The sequence below is a fragment of the Bombina bombina genome, chromosome 6, assembly GCF_027579735.1.
Source record: "Bombina bombina isolate aBomBom1 chromosome 6, aBomBom1.pri, whole genome shotgun sequence".
Lineage (NCBI taxonomy): Eukaryota > Metazoa > Chordata > Amphibia > Anura > Bombinatoridae > Bombina > Bombina bombina.
The window spans coordinates 294,967,895-294,991,059 of NC_069504.1; positions in this window are offsets into that span (position 1 = coordinate 294,967,895).

Below are 23,165 nucleotides of genomic sequence, written 5' to 3' on the forward strand. Positions count from 1 at the left end.
AAACTCATATAATAGGTTCCTCTTATCAAAGACATCTTTTAACTGGGCCAAATATATTAAAGCTAAAAAGGAAAGAGACGCCCTAATACTTCTCAAGGAAACCCAAAAAGATCTCAAATTTTGGGCTAAAATGTACCGCTTTGGCAACAAATCAGGCAAATTACTTGCCAAACTAGTAAAAGGAGAAAAAAAGCCCTTTAGGATAGATAGAATACAACAAGAAGGTCAGACACATACAAACTCAGAGGATATCTTAAGGAGTTTCACAAATTATTACAGAGATATATACTCACTAAGGCCTAGATTTAGAGTTCGGCGGTAGCCGTCAAAACCAGCGTTAGAGGCTCCTAACGCTGGTTTTGGGCGCCCGCTGGTATTTGGAGTCAGTGATTAAAGGGTCTAACGCTCACTTTTCAGCCGCGACTTTTCCATACCGCAGATCCCCCTACGCCATTTGCGTAGCCTATCTTTTCAATGGGATCTTTGTAACGCTGGTATTTAGAGTCGTTTCTGCAGTGAGCGTTAGAGCTCTAACGACAAGATTCCAGCCGCCTGAAAATAGCAGGAGTTAAGAGCTTTCTGGCTAACGCCGGTTTATAAAGCTCTTAACTACTGTACCCTAAAGTACACTAACACCCATAAACTACCTATGTACCCCTAAACCGAGGTCCCCCCACATCGCCGCCACTCGATTAAAATTTTTAACCCCTAATCTGCCGACCGCCACCTACGTTATACTTATGTACCCCTAATCTGCTGCCCCTAACACCGCCGACCCCTGTATTATATCTATTAACCCCTAACTTGCCCCCCACAACGTCGCCGCAAGCTACTTAAAATAATTAACCCCTAATCTTCCGACCGCAAATCGCCGCCACCTACGTTATCCCTATGTACCCCTAATCTGCTACCCCTAACATCGCCGACCCCTATGTTATATTTATTAACCCCTAATCTGCCCCCCACAACGTCGCCGACACCTACCTACACTTATTAACCCCTAATCTGCCGAGCGGACCTGAGCGCTACTATAATAAAGTTATTAACCCCTAATCCGCCTCACTAACCCTATCATAAATAGTATTAACCCCTAATCTGCCCTCCCTAACATCGCCGACACCTACCTTCAATTATTAACCCCTAATCTGCCGACCGGAGCTCACCGCTATTCTAATAAATGTATTAACCCCTAAAGCTAAGTCTAACCCTAACACTAACACCCCCCTAAGTTAAATATAATTTTTATCTAACGAAATAAATTAACTCTTATTAAATAAATAATTCCTATTTAAAGCTAAATACTTACCTGTAAAATACATCCTAATATAGCTACAATATAAATTATAATTATATTATAGCTATTTTAGGATTAATATTTATTTTACAGGCAACTTTGTAATTATTTTAACCAGGTACAATAGCTATTAAATAGTTAAGAACTATTTAATAGTTACCTAGTTAAAATAATTACAAATTTACCTGTAAAATAAATCCTAACCTAAGATATAATTAAACCTAACACTACCCTATCAATAAAATAATTAAATAAACTACCTACAATTACCTACAATTAACCTAACACTACACTATCAATAAATTAATTAAACACAATTGCTACAAATAAATAAAATTAAATAAACTATCTAAAGTACAAAAAATAAAAAAGAACTAAGTTACAGAAAATAATAAAATATTTACAAACATAAGAAAAATATTACAACAATTTTAAACTAATTACACCTACTCTAAGCCCCCTAATAAAATAACAAAGCCCCCCAAAATAAAAAATTCCCTACCCTATTCTAAAATACAAATATTACAAGCTCTTTTACCTTACCAGCCCTGAACAGGGCCCTTTGCGGGGCATGCCCCAAGAATTTCAGCTCTTTTGCCTGTAAAAAAAAACATACAATACCCCCCCCCCAACATTACAACCCACCACCCACATACCCCTAATCTAACCCAAACCCCCCTTAAATAAACCTAACACTACCCCCCTGATGATCTTCCTACCTTGTCTTCACCATGCCAGGTTCACCGATCCGTCCTGGCTCCAAGATCTTCATCCACCCCAAGCGGGGGCTAGACATCCACTGAAGAAGTCCAGAAGAGGGTCCAAAGTCTTCCTCCTATCCGGCAAGAAGAGGACATCCGGACCGGCAAACATCTTCTCCAAGCGGCATCTTCTATCTTCTTCCATCCGATGACGACCGGCTCCATCTTGAAGACCTCCAGCGCGGATCCATCCTCTTCTTCCGACGACTAGACGACGAATGACGGTTCCTTTAAGGGACGTCATCCAAGATGGCGTCCCTCGAATTCCGATTGGCTGATAGGATTCTATCAGCCAATCGGAATTAAGGTAGGAATTTTCTGATTGGCTGATGGAATCAGCCAATCAGAATATAGTTCAATCCGATTGGCTGATCCAATCAGCCAATCAGATTGAGCTCGCATTCTATTGGCTGATCGGAACAGCCAATAGAATGCGAGCTCAATCTGATTGGCTGATTGGATCAGCCAATCGGATTGAACTATATTCTGATTGGCTGATTCCATCAGCCAATCAGAAAATTCCTACCTTAATTCCGATTGGCTGATAGAATCCTATCAGCCAATCGGAATTCGAGGGACGCCATCTTGGATGACGTCCCTTAAAGGAACCGTCATTCGTCGTCTAGTCGTCGGAAGAAGAGGATGGATCCGCGCTGGAGGTCTTCAAGATGGAGCCGGTCGTCATCGGATGGAAGAAGATAGAAGATGCCGCTTGGAGAAGATGTTTGCCGGTCCGGATGTCCTCTTCTTGCCGGATAGGAGGAAGACTTTGGACCCTCTTCTGGACTTCTTCAGTGGATGTCTAGCCCCCGCTTGGGGTGGATGAAGATCTTGGAGCCAGGACGGATCGGTGAACCTGGCATGGTGAAGACAAGGTAGGAAGATCATCAGGGGGGTAGTGTTAGGTTTATTTAAGGGGGGTTTGGGTTAGATTAGGGGTATGTGGGTGGTGGGTTGTAATGTTGGGGGGGGGGTATTGTATTTTTTTTTACAGGCAAAAGAGCTGAAATTCTTGGGGCATGCCCCGCAAAGGGCCCTGTTCAGGGCTGGTAAGGTAAAAGAGCTTGTAATATTTGTATTTTAGAATAGGGTAGGGAATTTTTTATTTTGGGGGGCTTTGTTATTTTATTAGGGGGCTTAGAGTAGGTGTAATTAGTTTAAAATTGTTGTAATATTTTTCTTATGTTTGTAAATATTTTATTATTTTCTGTAACTTAGTTCTTTTTTATTTTTTGTACTTTAGATAGTTTATTTAATTTTATTTATTTGTAGCAATTGTGTTTAATTAATTTATTGATAGTGTAGTGTTAGGTTAATTGTAGGTAATTGTAGGTAGTTTATTTAATTATTTTATTGATAGGGTAGTGTTAGGTTTAATTATATCTTAGGTTAGGATTTATTTTACAGGTAAATTTGTAATTATTTTAACTAGGTAACTATTAAATAGTTCTTAACTATTTAATAGCTATTGTACCTGGTTAAAATAATTACAAAGTTGCCTGTAAAATAAATATTAATCCTAAAATAGCTATAATATAATTATAATTTATATTGTAGCTATATTAGGATTTATTTTACAGGTAAGTATTTAGCTTTAAATAGGAATTATTTATTTAATAAGAGTTAATTTATTTCGTTAGATAAAAATTATATTTAACTTAGGGGGGTGTTAGTGTTAGGGTTAGACTTAGCTTTAGGGGTTAATACATTTATTAGAATAGCGGTGAGCTCCGGTCGGCAGATTAGGGGTTAATAATTGAAGGTAGGTGTCGGCGATGTTAGGGAGGGCAGATTAGGGGTTAATACTATTTATGATAGGGTTAGTGAGGCGGATTAGGGGTTAATAACTTTATTATAGTAGCGCTCAGGTCCGCTCGGCAGATTAGGGGTTAATAAGTGTAGGTAGGTGTCGGCGACGTTGTGGGGGGCAGATTAGGGGTTAATAAATATAACATAGGGGTCGGCGATGTTAGGGCAGCAGATTAGGGGTACATAGGGATAACGTAGGTGGCGGCGGTTTACGGAGCGGCAGATTAGGGGTTAAAAGTGTAATGCAGGGGTCAGCGATAGCGGGGGCGGCAGATTAGGGGTTAATAAGTGTAAGGTTAGGGGTGTTTAGACTCGGGGTACATGTTAGGGTGTTAGGTGCAGACGTAGGAAGTGTTTCCCCATAGGAAACAATGGGGCTGCGTTAGGAGCTGAACGCTGCTTTTTTGCAGGTGTTAGGTTTTTTTTCAGCTCAAACAGCCCCATTGTTTCCTATGGGAGAATCGTGCACGAGCACGTTTTTGATGCCGGCCGCGTCCGTAAGCAACTCTGGTATCGAGAGTTGCATTTGCGGTAAAAATGCTCTACGCTCCTTTTTTGGAGCCTAACGCAGCATTTGTTTGAACTCTCGATACCAGAGTTAAATTTATGGTGCGGCCAGAAAAAAACCCGCGGAGCGTTAACAGCCCTTTTACCGCCGAACTCTAAATCTAGGCCTAAGAATGGCTGACACTGAGCAATCCAGAGATTTCTGGAGTAAGTTAATTTATCCTACAGTTCCAGAGGAAGTAATAACCACTTTAAATAAACCAATTTCGGAGGAGGATGTTAATAAAACGATAGCAAGATTGTCACTTAATAAAGCTGCAGGCCCAGATGGACTGCCTAATGAGGTTTATAAGATCTTAGCCCCGGAAGTAGCCTCCCATCTGGGCAACTTGTATAATAACTTTTATGTCAATGGTAATCCGGTCCCAGTGAGTTTCTCAGCCACATTTACAATGCTAATCTTGAAACCAGGTAAAGACCCAACTCAAAGAGAGTCGTACCGCCCTATAGCACTCCTGAACTCAGAGTATAAAATCTTGACCTCAATATTAGCTGAACGACTTCAAAATAGTTTAACATATATAATCCATAGAGACCAAGCAGGTTTCTTGAAGAACCGAAACTCTACTTCAAAAATTAGAGAAGCGCTGGTAATTTCCGAATATTATTCTCAAAGGTTAGACAGAGAGGGGGGAGAAATGGGTGCACCTGACCTCGCCATAGTGGCAATTGATGCAGAAAAGGCCTTCGACTCAGTTCTATTTACTCACATTTCCACATCACTGGATAAATTCGGATTTTTATGTAAGTTCCGGGAATTCATAGAAAATTTATATAAAAGGTCTAAAACAAATTTAATAGTTAATAACCTTACGTCTACAGATATCGATATACAGAAGGGTACGAGGCAGGGATGCCCACTCTCCCCCCTCTTATTTGACATAGCCATAGAACCCCTGGCAATTATGATTAGGCAGTCTATGCATGGAGTTAGAATATCTAATTATGAATTAAAAATTGCATTGTATGCTGACGATATCCTTCTCTATATTGCGAATACAAAGACTAATATTCCTAAACTTCTACATATAATAGCTAGTTATGGCACCTTCTCAGGTTATAATATAAATGCATCAAAATCAGAAATCTTCTGGCTTAGAAAAAAGACAGACTCAATCAGTGACTGTCCATTCAAGGAAGTAACAACGTCATTTAAATATTTAGGTATTAATATTCCAGTTAACTCGGCGGACTTATACAAACTTAATATATCTATAACTTTATCAACCATATATGAGAAGCTGAAAACTTGGATTAACCTACCAATCTCTCTCTCCGGGAGAATCGCACTTTACAAGATGGTTCTCCTCCCTAAACTCTTGTACGTGTTACAAAATACACCATTATTTATGTTTGAAAAAGATATTCGCTCACTAAATTCGGCAGTTAGAAACTTCTTATGGCAAGGCAAGAGATCGAGGATTTCATTATATAAACTCTTGGTGGGAAGAGAATATGGAGGATTGGCTCTCCCAGATATAAGATTCTATAATTTAGTATTCCTTGCACGAACAATAACGGATTGGATATGTACTAAAAATTATGTAACTAACAACCTGTTGGATGAAAGAATATGTTTTCCTTTTCATCCAATAGGTTTAACTCACTGTTTACCAAAGGAATTACCCAATGTAATTAAGAAATATAAAACTATCTTTAATCCCATTAAAGCATGGTGGAAGATTGCCAATCGGTTGATGATTAACAGTAAAGCTTCAAAGTATCTCCCAATAAAGGGGAACCCTGAGTTCCACCCAGGAATGAACTCAACAGTCTTTGCTAAATGGCACGAACTAGATCTAAAAACAGTCCAACAATTTCTTAATTTAGAGGAAAAATGTATAAAATCGTTTGAAGAAATAAAAAATGAATTTAAGCTACCGAATAATCAATTTTTCGCATACCTACAATTAAGGCATTATATCACAGATCTGATAAGAGAAGTGGGTTGGGATTGGAACTGGGGTAAAATGGAAAATTGGTTAATACTTACCAGAGATGGTCACACCGCAATTACCTATTGTTATCTTTCCTTGAATGGAACCAAGGGATTACCTATACTGGAACAGGTGGCCTCTGAGTGGAACAGTTTAAATTTCCCGATCAGCATAGATTCACAGGTTATCCAAAGATCTATAAATAAAGTTCACCAGGCCACACTCTCTGCAACATGGAGAGAGTCACATCTTAAAATATTACATAAAGCATATTTTACCCCCGAAAAAGGCTACAAATTACACAACCCAAATTTTAACAAATGCCCAAAATGCTCATTTATTGCAGCAGACTTTAAACACATGATTTGGAGCTGCCCAAAAATTAGCCAACTTTGGCTAAAGATCCAATATTGGCTCAACATCACGCTTGGATTATCCCCCCTGGATCTCACACCTATGCAAATAGTGTTCTGCCTAGGTCAGGGAGAAGAACAACACCCTCAGGAAAAATTGGTAACACTAGCAATACTAGCAGTTAGATACCTAATTGTCAAAAACTGGAAAAATCATAAAACCCCAGTATTAATAGAAGTAAAAAATTGCCTTAAAAAGCAATGTATTCTAGAACAAAGAGATGTCAGTATGAATAATGAGAAGGACATAAAAACATTCTTTAATAAATGGTCAAAATTCATTAAAAGCTTTCCAGTAAATGAAATAGAAAATATAATCTTTCCATTTAGAAATTCTGAGCTTGTGCAGCTAGGGATGTGGTAGGGGGGGGAGACGGGAGAGAAAGAATGAACATTCCCCATCCTCGGAAATTCTTCTCTCTTTTTTTTTTCCTTTCTTTTTCTTTTCTTTCCGCACTCAGGCCTCCCAAAAGGTTATGGTTAGGCCGAGGCGAATAACATGTTAGACAATAAAAAAAACAAAAAAACAAATCAGCAACCGTATCTTGCGGGAATTACTTATATATTGTATAAGATCCCTTTCTAGGGTCTGAAGGGGAAGAGGATCTTAATATATCTTGATTTATGTATTGATTTATATTCTCTAATGAAATTTTGATGTTGTAACATGATTGCTGATACGAAAATAAAGATTTTAAAAAAAAAAAAATTGTATGCTCTATCTGAATAATGAAATGTTGGGTTTCCTGATCCTTTAATGATTCTGTAATCAAAAAATGAACAATGCTTAATAAATGACAAACAAAATGGCCATCTTGCGGGTTTAGCGATTATATCACAGGTTGCAGGCCTGTATGTTGATTGATCCCATTTAATAGTGTGTAGTGATGCCCGTCTGGATGTCTAGCTTATTGTGAAGAGGTCAGATATGTATTGGTCTTCTGTAGAAACCATAGCTATGTTTTAGCGTTTGATATTCCAAGGCTGGAATTGATGAAAATTAGGAGAAATGCATGATGGTTAGATAAAGTTACAATAATAGTAGAATTGTAATTGTTTTATGACTCCTTGGAGAGTGAGATTAAAAGGAAAAAAAAAATAATGTAAGTGATAAAATGTTTTACTGTACTAGTGTTGCTGATATGTTTTCTATGGCTACTAGTACCTTTTGTAAAAATAATAATAATAATGAGAAATATCTGCAATTTGAACAAATGTTCCATGTTATGTTTGTATATATTAGAAGGAAAATGTCTTGCTCTGTGGATGTGTCTTTGGATATAGATTATAGTAAACGTATATTTGGCTACATAAAGATTTACATCACAAATGCTTTACTAATTTAGTATGGATCTTTTTCACAGAAATATTTATTGACAGTTTATATTATCAGATATAAGTAGATTAAGCAATGTCATAATTTTGTTTTAGACCATAGAATATGTGTATACTAGTCCTAAAGCCCGTGTACACGGGCCAATTTTTTAGGTACCGCGGTTCCAACCCTTGCTCCCTCTCTCTCCCCCCTCTCTTTTGTGCTCTCTCTCTCTCCCCCGCTCTCTTTTGAGTTCTCTCTCTCCCCCTTATTTTGCACTCTCCCCCCTCTTTTGCTCTCTCTCTGCCCTTTTTTTCTCTCTCTCTCCCCTCTTGTGCTCTCTCTCCCCCCCTCTTTTGCTCTCTCTCTCCCACCTCTTTTGCGCTCTCTCCCCTCTTTTGCTCGCTCTCTCTCTTCCCCCCTCATCTGCTCTCTCCCCCCTCTTGCTCTCTCTCGCCCTCTTTTGCTCTCTCTCTCCCCTATTTTGCTCTCTCCCCCCTCTTTTGCTCTCTCTCTCCCCCTTCTTTTGCTCTCTCTCTCATCCCTCTTTTGCGCTCTCTCTCTCTCTTCCCCCCTCTCTTTTGCTCTCTCTCCCCCTCTCTTTTGCTCTCTCTCCCCCCTCTCTTTTGCTCTCTCTTCCCCTCTATTTTGCTCTCTCTCTCCCCCTCTCTTTTGCTCTCTCTTCCCCTCTTTTGCACTCTCTCTTCCCCTCTTTTGCGCTCTCTCCCCCTCTCTTTTGCACTCTCTCTCCCCCTCTTTTGTGCACTCTCTCTCCCCCCTCTCTTTTAAACTCTCTCTCCCCCACTCTCTTTTGAGCTCTCTCCCCCCTCTCTTTTGAGCTCTCTCTCCCCCTCTCTTTTGAGCTCTCTCTCCCCCCTCTCTTTTGAGCTCTCCCCCCCCCCTCTCTTTTGAGCTCTCTCTCTCCCCCCACTCTTTTGCGCTCTCTCCCCCCTCTTTTTTGCGCTCTCTCCCCCTCTTTTTTGCACTCTCTTTTGTGCTGTCTCCCCCTTGCGCTCTCTCCCCCTCTTTTTTGTGCTCTCTCCCCCTCTTTTTTGCACTCTCTTTTGTGCTGTCTCCCCCTTGCACTCTCTCCCCCTCTTTTTTGCGCTCTCTCCCCCTCTCTTTTGTGCTCTCTCCCCCTCTCTTTTGTGCTCTCTCCCCCTCTCTTTTGCGCTCTCTCTCTCTCCCTCTTTTGCACTCGGTCTCGCCCTTCTCTTTTGCGCTCTCTCCCCCCTCTTTTGCGCTCTCTTTTAAACTCTCCCCCTTCTCTTTTGCGCTCTCTCTCCCCCCTCTCTTTTGCGCGCTCTCTCCCCCCTCTCTTTTGCGTGCTCTCTCCCCCCTCTCTTTTGAGCTCTCTCTCTATAAGAGCTATAGGTGCAATATTTGCCTATTGTTTCATGCAGACAGATTTACCTCTGAAAGTCCCAGAGCTGGTGATGAAATGCTTAAAAAAATGTTGCATTTGCTTTTAAAAACAGACAGAACTGCCTTTTAGACTATAATTACTTAAATGGATATTAAACAGTGCTCTTTTGGGAAAAAAACTAATATGTCAAATCACAGTAAGTATAAAAAGTAACAGATGGTGTAAAAAAACAGCAAACAACTTACTTGTTTTCTTGCAAAATTAGCACTTAGAAATTCCCATTGTAGCCCCTGTCCCCAATGTGATAAGAGCAGAGAATTTTCAAAACCTAAGTTTTTACCCTGTCAGTTCTGGGCATCAGCAAATCTGACTCCCTGTTATCTAGTCTATTCACTAGCCTAGAATTCTTATAACATCATGCTAAAATAAAACTTTCTGCAAAGGCCTCCTCCTCCTTGTAGGGCTGTGACAGGAAGCATATAAGCAAGCCCTGGATGGCACCTATGCAGGGGAAGGGCATTTGACCCCTGTATAGGTGAACAAAGGGGGATAGGTTGGTGGGGATAAGGGGTGGAGACAGGTGGGGCTTAGGAGGAAGGGATAAAATCGGTGGGAGTGGCTAAAAAGAGCTCCAAAAGTTGGAGAAAGAGGGTAAGTGTGGAAGAAAGCTCCCGCCCTCCCCCGTTTAAGGATTGGAGGTGATTGTCGCAGCTGTGGTGGCGGAGTGCTTGCTTGGTGGAATGGCAATTGTATGGGTACCTCCTGATTTCAGGAGAGGAGTAGGTGGAAATGTTTATCTGGAGGAAAATGTGGATGCTATGGGGGCAAGCACTGGTTGTGGTATTTAATGTTTCAGTTATTTATGGTTATAATGTAATTGTTAAAAATAAAAGTTGCGGCCTTTGTAACCCAGATTTTGAGTTGTGTTTTTATTTAAGAAAGTACCTATTAGAGGGGTCATGTAGTGTATAAAATAAAACAAAAGGTAAAATCAATTTGAATAGACAAATAATACATATTGCAATGATTTCTATTAAGTATAAGCAATAGCTTAGTGTTTTTTTATTACAACAATGAAACAGACTAACATCCCTTTGATAACTAGTTATGACTTGTATTATTTGTGTGGGTCTGTGTTGGGGAGGAGAATAGGTACAGATTTATTATTCACACTGGCCCATTTTTACTATAAATTTAGATTAGAATCTACTGTGTTTGTGGGTATTTGTAAATACAAGAAAGGATATGTCATTTTTATCTCATCATAGAAGTTTGAACACTATTAGACTCTTGCTGAGTGTATAAACGTTTAGTGAAAAGTTGGGACTAAAAGTATGTGAAAGTATATCAAATAAAGGCTTTTGTAGGATCAATAGTTCCAGCATTAGAATAATTAGCTGGTAACTAGAGGTTGACTGTAGACTAAAGGGAATAAAGTGGCACAGCCTTTGTGACTGCAGTGGTAGACATTGTGACTTTTGTTGGAAATGCGATTTGATAATCCAGTTAATGCTTTCCTTAGAATTTTTATTTTCCGAATATTCAAGACTTTCCAGGTTGTCCAGCAAGGACCTTTGAATATTTACTAAGGGCAAGTGGCAAAGAAAACATTGGAAAGCTGTTATTAACTATGTTCATAGAAATCATTTTTACTGGAACTCCAGCCAAAGAACTTCCAGAAAAAAAGAAAAGTATCTCCCTTTGGTGGTTGGTCCTATGCATTAACAAGAAAGGCAAATTAATTCAGTATTAGTGCAGATTCATGCTCCAGATGTATCAATTTTGTTATGGAATTTTCCAGTTCTCTACATAAGATGAAAGATAAAATACCTGACCCTACTAATGTAGCAGCAGGTGCCCAGTCTTAAGGTATAATATTAGGGTGTGATGTGGTATGGGTCTATATGGAAGATGGCAGCATTGCCCAAACAGTGACTAAAGCTTTTGATTTTGTTTTATTGTGTTTTGTTTTTTTCTTACTATGGAGTATTGTCAGTGTTATGTCTTTCTTCTGTAAAATAGATAATTTGACAGAATTCACATCAGATTTTATTTTATTGGATGCAACAGTAACACAGAATGTTATATCTTAGGGAAAGTATCAATGACAGCAGCAAGGAGCCATGAAGAGTTGGGGGTTGTCCTCTGCTAGAGAAGGCATCACTAGCAGTATGTAAAGTCTTTCAAGCCAATGAAAGAGTTATCAAGAAGTTTCATATCACACCATTTACCTATTAATAGAGTAACTAGAGCACAATTTAACGACAATACTGCAGAATCACATTATGCCATTAGATTATTTCTATTTAGTGCAGTGACATGTGTGTATGTTGTTGTAGTAAACAAATGGTGTGTATTTGGTAGACAATAAACAGCATTCTTATTTAGGGCGTTTGGATGGATAGATAAGTAGAAACTTCTGCTATCTGTTACATTTATAATTGTAGTACCAGTGTATTTAGCATAAATACATGTACTAAAGAACAGTTTAATGATTATCTATTTGTATTTAGCTAATGTTCCACAAGTCAACATGTGGATTGAATAGAAAGGGATAATACATTTAGCTCACTTAGCAGAATTTAGTGGGAATACACCCTATGAGCCCAATGTATCAATCAGCGGATGGACAAGGGTCCCGACTTGGGTTCAGTCTCCGCTTCTCAGATGTAGCATTGCACAAGCATTTGTTTGTCCAATACCACCCCCTGTTCTCAAGAGCAAGGCCTGCTAATCACCTGAACAAAATGTGTTTGGGGTGTTTTATGTCTGCCACTCCAGAGGTGGAGGAGAGGGTAATAACAGCTGTCAGGTGACCACTGCTTCTTACATTGCGGAAAGCAGGTTTGCAAGTGTCAGCCTGTCCCACAAGGACTCAAAAGCACAATTTCCTTGCTTAATGCATTGAACCCTATTTCTGTTATTGCATTTAAGCTAAGAGTTGCTTTTGTGTGTGCCAGCAAGATGTTGGACTAGATTCAACCATTAAGGCCCCAATTGTGAAGGTGAGATCATGTTTCATGGAGCATCTCTTCACTTTTATTTTGTACAGATTTGCTAGTGGGGGTTGCTGCCATTAACATCTATAGTTGTGTAAACTGCCCAATACATTTATATCTCACACATGAAACAAGAACCTATTGCTAAGGGCTTAAAACAATAACAAGCAAAACAATTTTAGAAACACACTCGAAACTTGATAATTGATTAATGTTTTGTAAGTGTAAAATATGTGCATGTCTGTTTTGCTATAGAAAATCATGCTGAATAGAATGAAAGGTGTATTTGAGATCTCACAGACAATAACTGTGGGCATTTTGAGGGCAGGGTTAGGATTTTTCACCTATATCAATGACAAACATGCAGAATATATTAATACTCAACTGGCCCTGTGAAGGGTTTCAAAGCTGACATGGTTGTCTTTGTTTTCATTCTGTGCATATGTTAGAGTGAACTATTTTCTAGAGGGAGCTGTTTTCCCATTTTAATTAGTCTGCAACATTTTGATGGTACTTCAGTGATTTTTTATATCCTTCACAATTGAGCTTGTTCTGTGCACTAAATTGTGAACGGTTACAGGATAAATGTGCCGCTATTGGTTTTAAAGGGACAGTAAACAGCTTGAGATCTTTTGATTATTTATTTTGTTACTTTTTCATTTAATTTAGATATGAAAATTGAGCAATTTCTAATTCTTAGACTAGGGGGGATATTTATCAAAGCGTCAACTATATTGCATTTGCAGGTGTCAATACGCTCGCCTAACATCACCAAACATCGTGGCCACGGATCTCAATACCCTCTCATTATTTATAAACAAAGCCATCAAAAACCTGCGCACCAAGTACGGGGTGATGAGCATCGGACTGTTATTGGTGTTTTTCCCAACTTTATTTATACCAACTAAACTGCTACAAATTACACTAACATCTATAAACTACCTATTAACCCTTAAACCGCCGCCCTCCCGCATAGTCGCCACTATAATAAACCTAATAACCCCTAATCTGTCGCCCCCGACATCGCCGCCACCTAAATAAAATTTATTAACCCCTATTTTGCCGCTCCCCGACACCACCGCCACTAAATAAACGTATTAATCCCTAAACCTCTGGCCTCCCACATCACTGCCACTAACTAAACCTATTAACCCCTAAACCGTCAGCCCCTCACAGCACAAAAAAATAAATTACGCTATTAACCCATAAACCTAACAACCCCCTAACTTTAAATTAAAATTACAAGATCCCTATCTTAATATAAATTAAAACTTATCTGTAGATTTAAAATAAAATAATTTTAAACTATTAATTAACCTACCCATTAATACCAATTAAATAAACTAAATTACATATTAAAGAAACCTTACCCTACTAAAATTATTTAAATATACAGGGAGTGCAGAATTATTAGGCAAGTTGTATTTTTGAGGATTAATTTTATTATTGAACAACAACCATGTTCTCAAGGAACCCAAAAAACTCATTAATATCAAAGCTGAATATTTTTGGAAGTAGTTTTTAGTTTGTTTTTAGTTTTAGCTATTTTAGGGGGATATCTGTGTATGCAGGTGACTATTACTGTGCATAATTATTAGGCAACTTAACAAAAAACAAATATATACCCATTTCAATTATTTATTTTTACCAGTGAAACCAATATATCATCTCAACATTCACAAATATACATTTCTGACATTCAAAAACAAAACAAAAACAAATCAGTGACCAATATAGCCACCTTTCTTTGCAAGGACACTAAAAAGCCTGCCATCCATGGATTCTGTCAGTGTTTTGATCTGTTCACCATCAACATTGCGTGCAGCAGCAACCACAGCCTCCCAGACACTGTTCAGAGAGGTGTACTGTTTTCCCTCCCTGTAAATTTCACATTTGATGATGGACCACAGGTTCTCAATGGGGTTCAGATCAGGTGAACAAGGAGGCCATGTCATTAGATTTTCTTCTTGTATACCCTTTCATGCCAGCCACGCTGTGGAGTACTTGGACGCGTGTGATGGAGCATTGTCCTGCATGAAAATCATGTTTTTCTTGAAGGATGCAGACTTCTTCCTGTACCACTGCTTGAAGAAGGTGTCTTCCAGAAACTGGCAGTAGGACTGGGAGTTGAGCTTGACTCCATCCTCAACCCGAAAAGGCCCCACAAGCTCATCTTTGATGATACCAGCCCAAACCAGTACTCCACCTCCAGCTTGCTGGCGTCTGAGTCGGACTGGAGCTCTCTGCCCTTTACCAATCCAGCCACGGGCCCATCCATCTGGCCCATCAAGACTCACTCTCATTTCATCAGTCCATAAAACCTTAGAAAAATCAGTCTTGAGATATTTCTTGGCCCAGTCTTGACGTTTCAGCTTGTGTGTCTTGTTCAGTGGTGGTCGTCTTTCAGCCTTTCTTACCTTGGCCATGTCTCTGAGTATTGCACACCTTGTGCTTTTGGGCACTCCAGTGATGTTGCAGCTCTGAAATATGGCCAAACTGGTGGCAAGTGGCATCTTGGCAGCTGCACGCTTGACATTTCTCAGTTCATGGGCAGTTATTTTGTGCCTTGGTTTATCCACACGCTTCTTGCAACCCTGTTGACTATTTGGAATGAAACGCTTGATTGTTCGATGATCAAGCTTCAGAAGCTTTGCAATTTTAAGAGTGCTGCATCCCTCTGCAAGATATCTCACTATTTTTGACTTTTCTGAGCCTGTCAAGTCCTTCTTTTGACCCATTTTGCCAAAGGAAAGGAAGTTGCTTAATAATTATGCACACCTGATATAAGGTGTTGATGTCATTAGACCACACCCCTTCTCATTACAGAGATGCACATCACCTAATATGCTTAATTGGTAGTAGGCTTTCGAGCCTATACAGCTTGGAGTAAGACAACATGCATAAAGAGGATGATGTGGTCAAAATACTCATTTGCCTAATAATTCTGCACTCCCTGTACAAGTAAACCTTATTAAAAATTACTAAATAACTAAAAAAAACAACTAAGTTGCAAAACAAACAAACACTAGATTACGAAAAATAACAAATCAAATTTTCAAAAATAAATAGCCCTATCAAAATAAAAAAGCCCCCAAAAATAAAAAAAACCTAGCCTACAATAAACTACCAATGGCCCTTAAAAGGGCCTTTTGTGGGGCATTGCCCCAAAGATATCAGATCTTTAACCTGGCAAAAAAATACCAACACCCCCCAACAGTAAAACACACCAACCCACCAACCCCCCCAAATAAAAACCCTAACTCTAAAAAAAAACCTAAGCTACCCATTGCCATGAAAAGGTCATTTAGCTCTTTTACTGCCCAGACCCTAATCTAAAAATAAATTCCAAATCCACTGGTCCCGTACGATTTAGAAATTGCAGCGGACAACTTAGAAATTTGACTTTTTCCTATCTTTAACATTGAGTGAACTACTGGGAGCTAGCTGAACACACCAGTAAGTCAATGGCAAGAGGCATATATGTGCAGCTACTAATCAGCAACTAGTTCCCAGCTCCTGAGTTACATATATATGCTTTTAAACAAAGGATACCAAGAGAATAAAGCAAAGTAGATAAAAGAAGTTAATTGGAAAGTTGTTTAAAATTGGATGCTTTATAAGAATCATGAAAAATCATAAATACAGCAGAATTGTATAATCTGCAAATGCAAAATACTATCGCCTAGATTTAGAGTTTGGCGTTAGCTGTCAAAACCAGCGTTATGGGCTCCTAAAGCTGGTTTTGGGCTACTGCTGTTATTTAGAGTCAGTCAGGAAAGGGTCTAACGCTCACTTTCCAGCCGCGACTTTTCCATACCGCAGATCCCCCTACGCCATTTGCGTATCCTATCTTTTCAATGGGATCTTTCTAACGCTGGTATTTAGAGTCTTGGCTGAAGTGAGCGTTAGACATCTAACGACAAAATTCCAGCCACAGAGAAAAGCCAGGAGTTAAGAGCTTTCTGGGCTAACGCCGGTTCATAAATCTCTTAACTACTGTGCTCTAAAGTACACTAACACCCATAAACTACCTATGTACCCCTAGAACGAGGCCCCCCCACATTGCCGCCACTCTAATAAAAAATTTTAACCACTAATCTGCAGACCGCACACCGCCGCAACCTACATTATCCCTATGTACCCCTAATATGCTGCCCCTAACACCGCCGACCCCTACATAATATTTATTAACCCCTAATCTGCCGCCCCCAACGTCGCCGCCACCTACCTACAATTATTAACCCCTAATCTGCCGACCGGGCCTCACCGCTACTATAATAAAGTTATTAACCCCTAATCCGCCTCACTCCCGCCTCAATAACCCTATAATAAATAGTATTATCCCCTAATCTGCCCTCCCTAACATCACTGACACCTAACTTCAAGTATTAACCCCTAATCTGCCGACCGGACCTCACCGCTACTACAATAAATTTATTAACCCCTAAAGCTAAGTCTAACCCTAACACTTACACCCGCCTAAGTTAAATATAATTTAAATCTAACGAAATAAATTAACTCTTATTAAATAAATTAATCCTATTTAAAGCTAAATATTTACCTCTAAAATAAACCCTAATATAGCTACAATATAAATAATAATTATATTGTAGCTATTTTAGGATTTATATTTATTTTACAGGCAACGTTGTATTTATTTTAACCAGGTACAATAGCTATTAAAAAGTTATTAACTATTTAATAGCTACCTAGTTAAAATAATTACAAAATTACCTGTAAAATAAATCCTAACCTGTTACAATTAAACCTAACACTACACTATCAATAAATTAATTAAATAAACTACCTACAATTATCTACAATTAAACCTAACACTACACTATCAATAAATTAATTAAATAAACTACCTACAATTATCTACAATTAAACCTAACACTACACTATCAATAAATAAATTAAATACAAATAAATACACTAACTAAAGTTCAAAAAATAAAAAAAGAACTAAGTTACAAAAAATAAAAAAATATTTACAAACATTATAAAAATATTACAACAATTTTAAGCTAATTACACCTACTCTAAGCCCCCTAAAAAAATAACAAAGCCCCCAAAAATAAAAAATGCCCTACCCTATTCTAAAATAAAAATAGAAAAGCTCTTTTACCTTACCAGCCCTTAAAAGGGCCTTTTGTGGGGCATGCCCCAAAGAATTCTGCTCTTTTGCCTGGAAAAAAAACGTACAATACCCCCCCCAACATTACAACCCACCACCCACATACCCCTAATCTAACCCAAACCCCCCTTAAATAAACCTAACACTAAGCCCCTGAAGATCTTCCTACCTTGTCTTCACCATGCCGGGTATCACCGATCGGTCCAGAGGAGGCTCCGAAGTCTTCATCCAAGCCCAAGCGGGGGCTGAAGAGATCCATCATCGGGCTGAAGAGGTCCATCATCGGGCTGAAGTCTTGATCCAAGCGACGGCTGAAGAGGTCCATCATTGGGCTGAAGTCTTGATCCAAGCAGCGGCTGAAGAGGTCCATCATTGGGCTGAAGTCTTGATCCAAGCGGCGGCTGAAGAGGTCCATCATCGAGCTGAAGTCTTCTTTCAAGCGGCATCTTCAATCTTCTTTCTTCCGGATCCATCTTCATCCCGCCGACGCGGAACATCCATCCTGCCCGACGACTTCCCAATGAATGACGGTTCCTTTAAGTGACGTCATCCAAGATGGCATCCCTCGAATTCCGATTGGCTGATAGGATTCTATCAGCCAATCGGAATTAAGGTAGGAAAATTCTGATTGGCTGATTGAATCAGCCAATCAGATTGAGCTCGCATTCTATTGGCTGTTCCGATCAGGCAATAGAATGCAAGCTCAATCTGATTGGCTGATTAGATCAGCCAATCGGATTGAACTTGAATCTGATTGGCTGATTCCATCAGCCAATCAGAATTTTCCTACCTTAATTCCGATTGGCTGATAGAATCCTATCAGCCAATCGGAATTCGAGGGACGCCATCTTGGATGACGTTATTTAAAGGAACCGTCATTCGCCGGGAAGTTGTCGGGCAGGATGGATGTTCCGCGTCGGCGGGATGAAGATGGATCTGGAAGAAAGAAGATTGAAGATGCCGCTTGATAGAAGACTTCAGCCGGTTGATGGACCTCTTCAGCCCCCGCTTGGATCAAGACTTAAGCCCGATGATGGACCTCTTCAGCCGCCGCTTGGATCAAGACTTCAGCCTGATGATGGACCTCTTCAGCCCGATGATGGATCTCTTCAGCCCCCGCTTAGTCTTGGATGAAGACTTCGGAGCCTCCTCTGGACTGATCGGTGATACCCGGCATGGTGAAGACAAGGTAGGAAGATCTTCAGGGGTTTAGTGTTAGGTTTATTTAAGGGGGGTTTGGGTTAGATTAGGGGTATGTGGGTGGTGGGTTGTAATGTTGGGGGGGGGTATTGTATGTTTTTTTTTACAGGCAAAAGAGCAGAATTCTTTGGGGCATGCCCCGCAAAAGGCCCTTTTAAGGGCTGGTAAGGTAAAATAGCTTTTCTATTTTTATTTTAGAATAGGGTAGGGCATTTTTTTATTTTGGGGGGCTTTGTTATTTTATTAGGGGGGCTTAGAGTAGGTGTAATTAGCTTAAAATTGTTGTAATATTTTTATAATGTTTGTAAATATTTTTTTCTTTTTTGTAACTTAGTTCTTTTTTTATTTTTTGTAACTTAGTTCTTTTTTTATTTTTTGTACTTTAGTTAGTGTATTTATTTGTATTTAATTTATTTATTGATAGTGTAGTGTTAGGTTTAATTGTAGATAAATGTAGGTAGTTTATTTAATTAATTTATTGATCGTGTAGTGTTAGGTTTAATTGTAACTTAGGTTAGGATTTATTTTACAGGTAATTTTGTAATTATTTTAACTAGGTAGCTATTAAATAGTTAATAACTATTTAATAGCTATTGTACCTGGTTAAAATAAATACAAAGTTGCCTGTAAAATAAATATAAATCCTAAAATAGCTAGAATATAATTATAATTTACATTGTAGCTATATTAGGGTTTATTTTACAGGTAAGTATTTAGCTTTAAATAGGATTAATTTATTTAATAAGAGTTAATTTATTTTGTTAGATAATAATTATATTTAACTTAGGGGGGTGTTAGTGTTAGGGTTAGACTTAGCTTTAGGGGTTAATAAATTTATTAGAGTAGCAGTGAGGTCCGGTCGGCAGATTAGGGGTTAATAATTGAAGTTAGGTGTCAGTGATGTTAGGGAGGGCAGATTAGGAGTTAATACTATTTATTATAGGGTTAGTGAGGTGGATTAGGGGTTAATAAATTTATTATTGTAGCGGCGAGGTCCGGTCGGCAGATTAGGGGTTAATAATTGTAGGTAGGTGGCGGCGACGTTGGGGGCGGCAGATTAGGGGTTAATAAATATAATATAGGGGTCGGAGGTGTTAGGGGCAGCAGATTAGGGGTGCATAGGGATAATGTAGGTTGCGGCGGTGTACGGAGCGGCAGATTAGGGGTTAATAATAATATGCAGGGGTCAGCGATAGCCGGGGCGGCAGATTAGGGGTTAATAAGTGTAAGGTTAGGGGTGTTTTGACTCGGGGTACATGTTAGGGTGTTAGGTGCAGACTTAGGAAGTGTTTCCCCATAGGAAACAATGGGGCTGCGTTAGGAGCTGAACGCTGCTTTTTTGCAGGTGTTAGGATTTTTTTCAGCTCAAACGGCCCCATTGTTTACTATGGGGAAATAGTGTACGAGCACGTTTTTGAAGCTGGCCCCGTCCGTAAGCACCGCTGGTATTGAGAGTTGCAGTGGCGGTAAATATGCTATACGCTCCCTTTTTGGAGCCGAACGTAGCCCTTCTGTGAACTCTAAATACCAGCGGTATTTAAAAGGTGCGGGAGAAAAAAAGCATGCGTAGCTAACGCACCCCTTTGGCCGCAGAACTCTAAATCTAGTGGTAAGTTAATGCAATAACAACTAACTACTTTTGAATGAGCAGTATTTTTTTCTGAGAAATTTCATTTTCCAACTATGAGCAGCTGTCCTTTAAAAAATTTTTATTTGCACAAAAGTCTTCAAAAGTTTATATTTAGACTTCTATAACTTTTCTGGGTGTCTAAGGTGTGATGAACCTGTAAAGTGCTGCCATATAAGGCTAAAGACAGGTGCATGCTCCTAAACATATCTAATCTATACTCTTTCTGAATCATTACATTTTAGTTTTGACTTTAATATTAGTTTTGTTGAGTGGTGTGTCTGGGCTTATTTGTGCCAGGTTTGGGTATTCCTGAACAGGGGTAGTGGTAAAAACTACAACATTATTATGAAGCTGAAAGTCTTAAAAGGGACAGTGGGAAAGTGGTCCTAACAAAAAAATCCAGCAAAAAGTGTGATGATTAAGTTCAAACTTTGAGCTTTATCTTTGCAAGGCAAATTTTCATGATTCAGATAGAGCTTGTTATTACCAGTTTACTTCTATTATCTAATGTACTTTATTCTCTTGGTATAGTTTGCTGACAAGCATACTCAGGTAGACTTAGGGGCAGCAAAGCACTGTGATTCCAGTAGTTTATTGCTACACATTCAGCAAAAAATAACTAGCGATTGAAGCACATTTGATAACAGTAGTACATTTGAAAACTGTTTAAAATTTTGTACTATAGCTGAATCATGAAAGGAAAATTTGAATTTCATGTAATTTTTAAATATAGAACAAGATAAAAGTCACTTTATTTAAAGCTCTAAATATCCCAGAACTGAAACTATCCTCTATACCACAGCCACCCTACCTATGGCTACATCTAGCCGTGCAAGGGTTTTTGTGTGGCAAACATCAATAATTTGTTATAGAAAAGGCAGTTCCACACTTCACTTTAGGTAAATAAACATATATTTGTGCCATTTTTTGTAAATTACAGTATGTAGAGTCCACTTAAAGGGACAGTCAAGTCCAAAATAAACTTTTATGATTCAGATAGGGCATGCAATTTTAAAAAACTTTCCAATTTACTTTTATCACCAATTTTGCTTTGTACTCTTGGTATTCTTAGTTGAAAGCTAAACCTAGGAGGATCATATGCTAATTTCTTAGACCTTGAAGACTGCCTCTAATCTAAATGCATTTTCACAGTTTTTCACCGCTAGAGGGTGTGTTTCAGATAGATAACATTGAGCTCATGCACGTGAATTTATCTAGGAGTGAGAAGCAGTGATTGGCTAAAATGCAAGTCTTTCAAGAACTGAAATAAGGGGGCAGTTTGAAGAGGCTTTGATACAAGGTATCTAGAGAGTTAAAAAAGTATATTATTATAACTGTGTTAGTTATGCAAAACTGGGGAATGGGTAATATAGGGATTATCTATCTTTTTAAATAACAGCAATTCTGGTGTTGACTGTACCTTTACTAATATTAGTGACTTATTTTCTTATTAAGTTTTAATTAAAACTATGATTATAATAAAAAAAATTAAGTCATTACCTTTATCATAAGTGTGAGTATAATTTAATATGGCCCCCAGCCAATCAAATATTAGTGACTGTCCCTCAATACAAAAAAGTTTGTCTGTCCCTCATCTGTACATTATAAGCATAATTCAAATTTAGCATAAACATTGCAAAATGTCACTCTACTGAAACTTGTAGATTGCACTAATTGACTGTGCCAAGAGCTTCTCTATGGGGGTGTATTCCAAATCATTCACCTTAAAATGCATACAATTAGCTTTTCCACAATAGAGAAGAACTGCAACTTTATATCTTCATCAATATCTTCTTCAATATAGGATAAACAGTTTTGATCTATCTTTAATTATTTAGCTAATATGTTGATTGCACTAATTGATTACCCCCTTGCTTCTCTGTAAAGGGGGGGTGGGTAGTCAGAGTCATTCCCCTTAGATGGACTTTAAATCCTAAATAAATGCTAGATATCATTTTATATTCTAAGCCAAGATTAACCTATAATTAATATACAGATGTAATTTTAGTTGTTCAAATGCTAAAAAATAAAAATAGTGTAAAGTTTCCATAAAGTAATGGGCACTTCCAAATTATAACCTACTCTTCTCTGGTCTATTCATGAAAGCTATAAATGGGTCACTGTAGTAAGCAACCAATGACTGCAGAATACAGAAGTGTTAAGTCTGGAGTCTGCACTTACACTTTTAATAGGAATTGAAAAGCCCACAATTTTTGCAATTAAATGATAGGAAAAGGGGAAAAAAAAAATAATGAAAGTGTGTTGCAAATGTTTTTTTTCTTTTTTTTTACTACATATAATTAAACATTTTATATTACAGTCTCAAAGTATTTAATGTGCTTGTAAAAGGCATGAAATTTCAACTCCCCCAACAGGGTACTACAAGTTCAAGTCCAACAGAAATGTCTTCAATGTAGGATAAACATTTTTGAGCAATCAAAATCTATATAATTAGTTAGCTATTACATTTGTTAACCAGAATGATTATTAAAATTACAGCTACAAATTTATTTCACATAATTGCAGTTTGGTCTTCTAGTTTACTGACAGAGCAAATCATGGGATGAACAGTTAAGTCACACACTGAGAATCCTATTAATATTTTCTGTTTGTTTTGTATTAGCCTATTAACTGTACCCTCAACTAAACATTTTAAAACTGTTGGACAATCCAAAAACTGCAAAGGCCTCCTATGGAAAACTAGAAGGAGAAATGAAAATAAGAACTATTTACCTAA